The sequence below is a fragment of the Salvelinus alpinus genome, chromosome 25 (assembly GCF_045679555.1).
Source record: "Salvelinus alpinus chromosome 25, SLU_Salpinus.1, whole genome shotgun sequence".
Classification (NCBI taxonomy): domain Eukaryota; kingdom Metazoa; phylum Chordata; class Actinopteri; order Salmoniformes; family Salmonidae; genus Salvelinus; species Salvelinus alpinus.
Genome location: NC_092110.1, coordinates 22,624,931 through 22,637,281, shown reverse-complemented (window position 1 = coordinate 22,637,281; position 12,351 = coordinate 22,624,931). Strand labels below are relative to the sequence as shown.

Below are 12,351 nucleotides of genomic sequence, written 5' to 3'. Positions count from 1 at the left end.
GGGGTCGAGGTCAGGTCTGGTCGCGTTAAGGGAGAAAGAAAAGTTTATGGCCCAGATTATTTAGTGTCCTGCCAAGCAGTAAAGATGCAATGTTTGTGCAGATGTGTAGGAGGAGATTCAGCCTAGGAGGAAGGGTTAAATATCAGTGCTTGTGTGAAAATGTTTTTGTTTAATGCAGCTGTATTAACCCTCTGGGATGAATAAACTTGGTCTAAAGCTTTCATAGTGTCCGTTGAGTTTTACTCTGAGAATTAGAACCTAACACCACAAAATGATTTGAAAGTCTGATCATGGCTCACATCAACACCATCATCCCAGACACCCTGGACCCACTCCAATTTGCATACCGCCCCAACAGATCCATAGATGACACAATCTCTATTGCACTCCACACTACCCTCTCCAACCTGGATAAAAGGAATACCTATGTGAGAATGTTGTTCATTGACTACAGCTCAGCGTTCAACACGACACTGCCCTCCAAGCTCAGGACCCTGGGACTGAACATCTCCCTCTGCAACTGGATCCAGGACTTCATGACGGACCGCCCCCAGGTGGTCAGGCTAAGCAACAACACATCCACCACAATGACTCTCAACATGGGTGCCCCTCAGGGGTGTATGCTTAGTCCCCTCCTGTACTCCCTGTTCACCCACGACTGTGTGGCTGCGTACGACTCCAGCACCATCATTAAGTTTAGATGAGAAAGCCTTTAGGGAAGGAGGTCTTCCATTCAGATTTATAGAATTGTCCATGTGGTCTATAATAAAGGGCACTTCATTTAATATAATAGGCTTTTAAAATGCAATATTTGTGCACAATTTCTACTTAAAATATCAAATGAACGCAAAAGGCATTTCTTGGAATGACCCAGAATGTTTTAGTCTAGGTGAATTCCACAACATCAGTCATGTACACAGTCATGGACACGTCAGAAATCTATGAACATCATGTAGGGTTTCCTAGATAAGTCAGCAGGACTTTCCAACATGGGTCATGCAGTTTTCAGTAGGAACTAGGAAGGAAAGGAATTTCCTGAGACAGGAAACACAAGAAAAACATGCTGCCACAACAAGATTTGGTGTTCCTCTTTTTAAAATGTTGTTCCTCACACAATGCTGACCTGATCTCAGTTAGAGAGAGAGATAGCTTATGTTTATTAACATACATCTGGACATTTATTAACATACATCTGTGGGTCATCTAGATAAAAAGGGAGAAAGGGGCATTCTTTTTTAGCTTGTAGCTTCTGCACATTCTTTATGCTCAGTGACAGCTCCCACATAGCCACACTCACATTGGCTTACTCACTGCAGGTCAGGAATACACTCCTACTGTACTCAAGGGAAGCAGCCTACATTAAAACAACCCAACCCACTATTCTACTGTAAAAACGAAGTGCTATTATATAATAAAAGATTATCCGTATTGATTTCCTTCATACAGCGTAGATAAATCTGTCTGTATTTTCAAAGGAAAGATTCAAACAATCTATGAGTTTGTTCTTATCACTTTGAGTGCAGGGGGCTTTTGTGTAAGCCAAACAGAAGAAAGTAAATAAACTACAACATGGCTGGGGTAAGAATTGAGCCACATGAAGCCCAGTGTTTATGGAATTTATCGTATTTGTTGTCACTGGAATGCCAGACTTGACCATGAGTGACAGACCCAGGTCATCTCAGCTCTGTCTCAGAGCAAACATTGCTGCCTACAGTTTAGTTGACTGTCGTGTTTCCATAATGCAGACTTAATCCACTAGAAAAGCTAATTCAAAAATATATAACTAAAAGATCAAGCTGGATTGCCTGGGATTATCCTTTGATGCTCTATGTTGTTTGAGCATCTCCAATCAGCCTACTCAACATAATTGTATCTGTGACTTATTTGCCCCCCCAAAAAGAATGTGTTGGCGATGTCCATCTCCTCACTTGCACTACTAGGAGTAGTAATGAGAGATTTCACATCTGGTATTAATTTTCTAGAACTAGCAGCCTGTAATACATTTCTCACTATCTTCATTGATGTTGCGAACTTGAAGAGGTTGAATTTAAACCTTCATGTTATTGACTTCAATGTTATGACCTGTGAGTTCAGAGCAGATGTCTGAAAAGAGGAGTAACAATCGTCAAGAATTCTTGATGAGCTAATACCGCAGGCGATGTGTTGATAAAACTTTGGTAGTGTTTTCCTCAGATTTGCTTTATTAAAGTCCCCAAGCTACAATAAATACGGTCTCAGGATATGCGGTTTCCAGTTTGCACAAAGTCCAGTGTAGTTTCTTGAGAGCCATCGCGGTGTCGGCATGAGGGGAAAGATACACGGCCGTGACGATAACCCGAAGAGAATTATCTGTTATGGCAATGCCTTACAGTGGGAATTTGAGATCTGCAGTAAAGCTATGTGAATACTATAGCAACCCACAGCTGTGAGGGTGAGAGAGATTATAAGAATGCTGCTGACCTGCAAAATTACTAACCCAAATCTAAAACTGACCCTAACCCTAACCTTTACCTAATTTTAACCAATTCTGAAATAAAATGTTGGTTTGCAGGTCAGGAGTGTCCACATAGCCTTTTCCTTTGAGGGTATGCTGTGAGTCACAAAGCCCCGAGTGGGCTGCTTTTGCTTAGTGGCAATTATACATAGTGATATTTCAAAGCCCTCTCATCCTGATTCTCAGGACTGGCGCTAGCTTTTTGGGGACCCTAAGTGAGATTTACTTGGAGGGTTCCCCACCTCGCGGAAAAACATTTTCGTGGCCCCCCTCTTGACATTTATTTCCTGCAATTCTACACATAATTGCTATGGGGTGTAGAGAAAATGTTTCAGATTTAGAACACTTTTTCTGCAATTCTACTCATGTAGCAATGAGGTGGAGAGAAGACTTTGCAATTTCAAAACACATTTCCTGCAATTCTACTCATTTTGCCATGGGGCAGAGAGAAGAAATGTGCAGTTTTATAGATAATTTCCTGCAATTCTACCAAATTTGCCATTTGGGGGAGATTTTCCCCTCCATTTTAAAGCAAATTTTCTGCAATTTCACTCATTTTGTAATGACTTATGCCATGTTAATATGATATCTGAGTGGGAATGAATAACAAAAACAATGTGGGCCCTCTGGAGGTCAGGGCCCCTGGACACGTGCCCTGCGTGCCTGGTCGGTATTCGGCCATGATTACTACAAGTTTAGATATCTGGCTAGACTAACTACCAATCTTAAAACTGTTAGCTGACATGGCTGATTAATTCAGTGACTGACATAACACGAGAGAAACTGCTGATGCACAAGGAAATGTAATTCTATATTTATTTATATTGTTTTGGTCAGGGGCCCCCCTTATGACTAGAACGGGCCATGCTGGTTATAATGATGACTTTGAGCATGCCTTGCCTTGAACAATAAATTCATAGAGGTGCATACAACATTCCTGAGATCATGCTTGCATGAAAGGGCCACCAGAGAGTGATGTTAATAAGCAGAGCCTTATATAAACAGGGCTGAGGTCTCCAACTGAATTTGGACAGTGTATCCCAACCTGGTTACTGTTAAACAGTGCAATGCACAATCATGATTTTATTAGCAGGATGTGAATATGTTAAAAATGCATCATAGGCTATATGTAGACCACATATGTCTGTGTTTCTGTCAAAAGGGACCAACGGACTCCATTGATGTAACTTGACCTGCATCACCCACAAGCAGTCCTCGTGTCCATGGGGAACATTAAGGGGATGTTTGACAATTTCCAAAATGCATTAGGTCAGGATATTCACTCTTGTAATAATCTGTTTAAAATAAATAAGAGATAATGGGGGATGTGATGTCCATTAGGTGAATTGCCATCTGTTAAATAATTATCAATACAGGTAGGCTAGACTTATGTCAGTAATATTACTCTTTCGAACAGATGTGAAAATGTGTTTTTGTTTGATAATCAAGTGAAGTAAGTACTCTAGTGCTACGGATTCCAATGTTGTGGCACTGCCTTTATTTTGCGCTCTCGACGGCTCCCATTTTCATGGTGTCACTGGGAACATAACGGGAAAACCTATCACCGGCTTATAATGTCGAATTCAGATAATTTATCATATTTTTTTTTTTACTTCGTTGTCTGAAGTTCTCATAAATAGCCCACCGATGCGCTAAAAGACAATTCCCCTTAAATCGCGCGTTTCCAGCTGCGCTGCTTACCTGATCTTATGCCAAAATAACACTTGGAGAATCGCGTCCTCCGATTGCGGACAGACAACGTATCTTTCCAGCTTCCAAGCGCCTTTTTCTTTCGTGCTTTACCAGGATACCTCTGTACAATGTATGTAGAGGTTAAGTGGATAATGAGTGGGAATGGTTAGGGGAATTTCAGTTTGGTCGTGGACCTCATCGTTTACACATGAGCGCAATGTGACGACGCTGCAGGCACAACTGGATGGCCCCTCCCACGCCCTGAACTCATCTGGCCCAGCTGGACACCATGCTCTATTGTGTCATGGGGTTTTAAGATAGGCAGACCTCACACAAATGTAGAGTGTTTGGTCATTGTTATTACACAAGTAGAATAGAGACAAAAACAACCTTATACCAACAATTATTATTATTACTTAGAAAATTATATAATCTTGGTATTAATTATCTGAGAACTCCAGAAAGCTTTCCGTGCTTCTTTTCATCTCTTCGAAGTTACTGAGATTTTATTTGATCTAAAAGTCTTACTAAACTTAAGAGGTATTAGGATTACTGTATGTGCACAGGTATTCTGCTGTACAATTTCAAACAGCATTAACTACACATTTGGTCAAAATTTAAGACCGAAATCAGGCTTTGTAGTATCCGTTTTATCTTGTGACCTAGTTCAATTATCTTCCGTTTCAGAGAAAATGGAGGGTCACATTTGAAGTAACTACAAAATCCATGTAAAAACCAAGGCAAACAGCAGTGCAATGCAAAATTACTGCACTCTGGCTTTGTTGCACCATGTTTGACTGCAGCTCGCCATGTTATTCTATCGGGCTCCGAGTTCAGGCGATCCCGATCACGACACACACCGCCACACACACCATGAGAAAGACAGTGATTCAGTTATCACCAGAATAAACAAGTTACAACCCAGCAGAAAAATTATGGTTGAACTCGTATTGAAAAGCAAATACCAGATAATAGTAAGAAATATGGCAAACAAAATATGTAAAAACTAGCTAGTCAAATATTTCTTAAAAGTATAAACATTCTCCGTGATGAAATAGTTCTTACCTTACGGGAAAAGGCTTAAGGGTTACTTAAATACAACATTCAAAACATGAAATCATAACTACATAAAAAACATTGAATACAGTTGGAATGTAGTTAGAACTTTGTTTCCATCAAATAATTTACAAATACAACAAGAAAGTTTGATCAACACATTTTGCTTTTGCATTACCCATATATTAATTTAAGGTCATACAATGGCAGAGTGCAGTAACAGTATTTTAGGGGTCAAAATGACTTCATAATAATATATTACATCAGTGTATCATCATTTATCTACCTACACCATTCTTGGCAGGACAGCAAAACAACTTTAAAAATATTTTTCCCAGTTTCGCTGTTTGTATAGTTACTGCTCTTTGCCTTTCTAGGGCAGTATAGGCCTACACTACGAGCTGAATAATTAATTAATTTGAATGCATTCATAATCAAGGCAGATGGTCATATAGACTATGGTAGGCCTACAGTAAACAGTTAGGTTGAAAGAAAGACAGTGGGGCTCATCACAATACAATGCCTGAGGCTAGTGATGCCCAGCTCACTACCTGGATAGACACGAACATAGCCTCTTGCATTTAAATACACATGGTATGGAATCAGATCAAATCAACTTTCATTTGTCACATGCTGAATACAGCAGGTTTAGACCTTACCGTGAAATGCTTACTTACAAGCCCTAAACAAACAATGCTGTTTTAAGAAAAATAAGTGTTAAGAAAATATTTACTAAATAAACTGAAGTGACATGCTATTAGGTACTATACTATTAGGTTACAATTTCTCCTACATTAATTCTGTCATCCTCAGAAAGTTGGAGTGGACTTTCAGTCCATTACTACAAGACTGGGTTTTTAAACTATTCACTGGATGTTTCTAAGAATTACATGTTAACTTTGAAGAGCATCCCTTGGGATTTTGGGTCTGAAAGAAGACTGCCAACATTTTCCCAAGGATGTTCCAAAGTATGTCCTGAAGTGTTTGAGGGTGTTTGTTTGGGTTCTGTTCCAGAAAATGAGAGGTTATTGAAATGACTCTAACATGTCAGGACTAGTTCCTATTATACTAGCCCATATTAGACTCCTCTTATCACCTATCAGCCACTCAGGAAATGCTGCAACAATGGGATTTACAGGAAAATGGCTGCATTATCTTCCCCTGCAAGCCCACATCCGGATATACAAAAGTGAAACCAGAGCATATTACGCCATAATAAACCATATGAAATGTTCATGAATGTTCCCCCTCTGTTCGAAATCAAATGTTATTTGTCACATGCGCCGAAAACAACAGGTGTAGACCTTACAGTGAAATGCTTACTTACGAGCCCTTAACTAACAATGAAGTTAAGAAAAAAAGTGTTAAGTATTTACTGAAATAAACTGAAGTAAAAAAATATATATATATAATTAACAAATAATTATGGAGCAACAATAAAATAACAGTAGCGTGTCTATATATAGGGGGTACAGGTACAGAGTCAATGTGCGGGGGCATCGGCTAGTTGAGGTAATATGTATACAACCGTTAAAAAGTTTGGGGTCACTTAGAAATGTTCTTGTTTTTGAAAGAAAAGCACATTTTTTGTAATTCCCCCCCCATTTTTTGTCCAGATTCATTAAATAGTACCCGCAAAACACCAGTCTCAATGTCAACAATGAAGAGGCAACTCCGGGATGCCGGCCTTCTAGGCAGTTAGCAAACCATGCAACTGCATGCACTGACAGACCAAAGCTCGACAATCTCTGCCTCATTATAGCATGATCAACTGTATCAAAAGCCTTAGCAAGATCAATAAAAAGAGACACAGTGCTGTTTTTTGAGCTTCAGTGATATAATTTAAAACCTTCATGGCTGCTGTAATTGTGCTATGCTTCTTCCTGGAGCCTGATTGGTACATTGATAAAATAGAGTAAGTATATAAAAACTATTTTAGCTGTTCACTAACAAGGGTTTCAAGTATTTTTGCCAGGGGTGAGTGCTTTGAGATTAGCCTATAATTATTTAAAAGAGTTGGATCCCCCTTTTTAAAAGAGGTAGGACAAATGCTGATTTTCAGATCTTTGGAATTTCATTACATTCCAGATTGAACAGACATGTAAGTGGTTCAGCTATGAAATCAGCTGCCAGTTTTAAAAAGCAGGGAGCAAGAAGATCAGTACCTGCAGGCTTTCTCTGATCTAAGGATTTCAGGGCTTTATGTTCCTCCTGCACTGAGAATGGCAAAAAGCTAAACGTTTGACCAGCTCTCACTGGTTCATCCACACAGGGTTGTACAGAGACAGAGGACACTGAATCAAACAGCCTACCAGATGATACAAAGTGCCCATTGAAACAATTCAGCATTTCAGTTTGTGTCCTTCAATACACATGACGGTAATTAATTAACATTACTCTTACCAGACAGACTTAATAGACTTCCAAAACGTTATAGGTTCATTCAGGTTATCAGTGGTAACAGACATAAAATATTCAGACTTGGCCTTCCTGAGAAGAAAATACCACTTGGAACTGCCTAAAAAGAAGCCAATCAGCATCAGAACATGATTTCCTTGCTTTAGCCCAGGCTATACTACGTTTATGATTACTACTATGGTGTTGAACGCTGAGCTGTAGTCAATGAATAGCATTCTCACATAGGTGTTCCTTTTGTCCAGGTGGGAAAGGGCAGTGTGAAGTGCAATAGAGATTGCATCATCTGTGGATCTGTTGGAACGGTATGCAATTTGGAGTGGGTCAAGGGTTTCTGGGATAATGGTGTTGATGTGAGCCATGACCAGCCTTTGAAAGCACTTCAGGGCTAAAGATGTGAGAGCTACGGGTCGGTAGTCATTTAGGCAGGTTACCTTGGTGTTCTTGGGCACAGGGACTAGGGTTGCAAAGGGTCGGAAACTTTCCGGTAAATGTTTTTTTTTTACACATTTCTTTCTAATCTTTACAGGAAAATGCCACGGGCACTATCTGATGTGTGGAAACATTTCACTGCAGCTAATATAGAAGGAAAAGCTGTGTACATTTGCAAATACTGTGCCAAATCATATGTGAAGAATGCAACAAAGATGCAGAATCATCTGGCCAAGTGCATAAAGTTACCTCAGCGCTCACAACAAGCAACCTCTGACAAAAGTCCCTCTACTTCTGTTCGAGGTGAAAATTATGAATCAGGCTCATGGTCCTCCTGGAATCAGACGTTTTTTTTTACTCAATGGAGGAACGTAGTCATAGAAATGCTGATGAATGTCTTGCCCGAGCTGTGTATGCAACTGGTTCACCTCTGATGCGCACAGGCAATGTGTATTGGAAGAGATTTCTGAATGTTCTTCGCCCAGCATACACCCCTCCAACCATACATGCTTTATCTACTCATTTGCTGGATGCAGAGTTCAACAGAGTTCAAGTGAAGGTCAGGCAAATCATAGAGAAAGCAGACTGTATTGCAATCATCTCTGATGGGTGGTCGAATGTTCGTGGGCAAGGAATAATTAACAACATCATCTCCACCCCTCAACCAGTATTCTACAAGAGCACAGACACAAGGGATAACAGACACACCGGTCTCTACATTGCAGATGAGCTGAAGGCAGTCATCAATGACCTTGGACCACAGAAGGTATTTGCACTGGTGACAGACAATGCTGCGAGCATGAAGGCTGCTTGGTCTCAAGTGGAGGAGTCATACCCTCACATCACACCCATTGGCTGTGCTGCTCATGCACTGAATCTGTTCCTCAAGGACATCATGACACTGAAAACAATGGATACACTTTACAAGAGAGGCAAGGAAATGGTTAGGTATGTGAAGGGTCATCAAGTTATAGCAGCAATCTACCTCACCAAGCAAAGTGAGAAGAATAAGAGCACCACATTGAAGCTGCCCAGAAACACCTGTTGGGGTGGTGTTGTCATCATGTTTGACAGTCTCCTGGAGGGGAAGGAGTCACTCCAAGAAATGGCCATATCACAGTCTGCTGATATGGACAGCCCCATCAAGAGGATCCTCCTGGATGAGGTATTTTGGGAGAGAGTGGTAAGCAGCCTGAAACTCCTGAAACCTACAGCAGTAGCCATTGCACGGATTCAGGGATACAATGCCATCCTGTCTGATGTTCAGACTCTGCTTGCAGATATAAGAGAAGAAATCCGTACTGCCCTGCCCACTTCACTGTTGCTCCAAGCAGAGGAAACTGCAGTTCTGAAATACATCAAAAAGCGTGAAGACATCTGCCTTCAAGCCCATACACGCCGCAGGGTACATGTTGGACCCCAAGTATGCTGACAAGAGCATCCTGTCTGGTGCAGAGATCAGTAAGGCCTATGGTGTCATCACTACCGTGTCTTGCCACCTTGGCCTGGATAAGGGCCAGGTTCTTGGCAGTCTGGCAAAGTACACTTCCAAGCAAGGGCTTTTGGATGGAGATGCAATATTGCAGTCGTGCCAACATATCTCATCAGCCATGCTTCCATCTTCCAAATCCCACCAACATCAGCCTCCTCAGAGCGCAACTGGTCCTTGTTTGGGAACACACACACCAAAGCATGCAACAGGCTGACCAATACAAAGGTTGAAAAATTGGTGGCCATCCGGGCAAATTTGAGGCTTTGAGCCTGACAACGAGCCATTCTCAACAAGGTTGGAAAGTGACAGTGAAGATGAGGTCTCAGAGTCTGATGTTCAAGAGGTGGACATTGAGGAGGTCCAGGGAGAAGACAAGGAAGCCTCAGAGGAAGACAGCCTAGAAACTAAAGCTTTGGTTATCATTTACAGATGTACAGTATTTTGAAAATGTTTTTGGGAGATGCGATACCAAACATGTTGGTATTACAGACTCGGTCAGGGACAGGTTGAAAATGTCAGTGAAGACACTTGCCAGTTGGTCAGCGCATGCTCGGAGTACACGTCCTTGTAATCCTTCTGGCCCTGCGGCCCTGTGAATGTTGGCCTGTTTAAAGGTCTTACTCACATCGGCTACGTAGTGTGATCACACAGTCGTCTGGAACAGCTGATTCTCTCAGGCATGCTTCAGTGTTGCTTGCCTCGAAGCAAGCATAGAAGTTATTTAGCTCGTCTGGTAGGCTTGTGTCACTGGGTAGCTCGTGGCTGTGCTTCCCTTTGTGGTCCGTAATAGTTTGCAAGCCCTGCCACATTGGACGAGCGTCGGAGTCGGTGTTCTACAATTCAATCTTAGTCCTGTATTGACGCTTTGCCTGTTTGATGGTTCATCGGAGGGCATAGCGGGACTTCTTATAAGCGTCCAGGTTAGAGTCCTGCTCCTTGAAAGCGGCAGCTCTACCCTTTAGCTCAGTGCGGATGTTGCCTGTAATCCATGGCTTCTGGTTGTGGTATGTACGTATGGTCACTGTGGGGACGAGGTCATCAATGCACTTATTAATGATGCCAGTGACTGATGTGGTGTACTCCTCAATGCCATCGGAAGAATCCCAGAACTTATTCCAGTCTGTGCTAGCAAAACAGTCCTGTAGCTTAGCATCTGCGTCATCTGACCACTTCCTTATTGAGCGAGTCACTGGTACTTCCTGCTTTAGTTTTTGCTTGTAAGCAGGAATCAGGAGGATAGAGTTATGGGCAGATTTGCCAAATGGAGGGCGAGGGAGAGCTTTGTACACGTCTCTGTGTGTGGAGTAAAGGTGGTCTAGAGTTTTTCCCCCCTCTGGTTGCACATTTAACATGCTGGTAGAAATGAGGTTAAACAGATTCAAGTTTTCCTGCATTAAAGTCCCCGGCCACTAGGAGCGCCGCCTCTGGATGAGCATTTTCTTGTTTGCTTATGGCCTTATACAGCTTGTTAGTGCCATCTTAGTGCCAGCATCGGTTTGTGGTGGTAAATATACAGCTACGAAAAATATAGATGAAAACTCTTGGTAAATAGTATGGTCTACAGCTTATCATGTGAAACTCTACTTCAGGTGAGCAAAACCTTGAGACTTCTTTAATATTGGATTTCATGCACCAGCTATTATTTTCAAATGGACACAGACCGCCACCCCTTGTCTTACCGGAGGCAGCTGTTCTATCTTGCTGATGGATCAAAAACTCTGCCAGCTGTATGTTATCCATGTCGTTGTTCAGCCACGACTCGGTGAAACATAAGATATTACAGTTTTTAATATTCTGTTCGAAGGATAGTATTGATCGGAACTCATCCATTGTGTTATCCAATTATTGCACGTTGGCTAATTGGACTGATGGTAGAGGGGGATTACTCACTCGCCGTCGGATCCTTACAAGGCACCCCGACCTACGTCCCTGATATCTCCGTCTCTTCTTCATGCGAATGACGGGGATTTGGGCCTTGTCGGGTGTCTGAAGAAAATCCTTCACGTCCGACTCATTAAAGAAAAAATCAGCGTCCAGTATGAGGTGAGTAATCACTGTCCTGATATCCAGAAGCTATTTTCGGTCATAAGAAATGGTGGCTTAATTTGTACTTATGTAAAAAATAAAAACACACACACACAATAGCACAATTGGTTATGAGCCCGTAAAACCTCAGCCATCTCTTCTGACTCCATCATTCTGTTACCCTTGTTTTACAGTTTTTTCAAATGTATGTTAATTAATATAATATATGCCATTTAGTAGACACTTTTATCCAATGCAACTTACAGTCATTTGGCAAACATTTCACGTTTCAAATGTATGTTAATATAATATATGCCATTTAGTAGACTTTTATCCAATGCAACTTACAGTAATTTGGCAAACATTTCACGTTCAGGTCGTCCCTGGAATCGAAACCAATATCCTGGCATTGCAAGCGCCATCTTCTACCAACTACCATACTGTACCAGACTGGCCAATATAATATTACTATAATGGCCAGTCTGGTACGGTTTACATATAACACATTGACTCCAAAAAGTTTATTTATTTTTTCATTATTTTCTAAATTTTCATATAACAATGATATCTGAAACTGATCACATTAAAGTCAGGAAAACTATTTGAATATACCAAACTAAAAAACATATAATCAAAATGCTTGCAAAGGTCAATACCTACAATTTTATTTCACAATTATCATTCAAGTCCGTAATAAATTGTTTAGTGCACTTTAACTACTCCTCCCATGATGCATTGTTTTCAG

At 41.2% G+C, this 12,351-nt stretch overlaps 1 protein-coding gene across 7 annotated transcripts in view; it reads right to left on the bottom strand.

Annotated features, from left to right (window-relative positions):
- Positions 1-4,423, bottom strand: part of LOC139553644 (inverted formin-2-like) — a 33,054-nt gene extending 28,631 nt beyond the window's left edge. For all 7 annotated transcript variants that reach the window (XR_011670694.1, XR_011670695.1, XM_071366193.1 and 4 more), the window contains exon 1: positions 4,196-4,423. The gene's annotated coding sequence lies outside the window, so the exon portion shown is untranslated. The remainder of the gene's footprint in view (positions 1-4,195) is intronic.
- Positions 4,424-12,351: the final 7,928 nt, after the last annotated feature.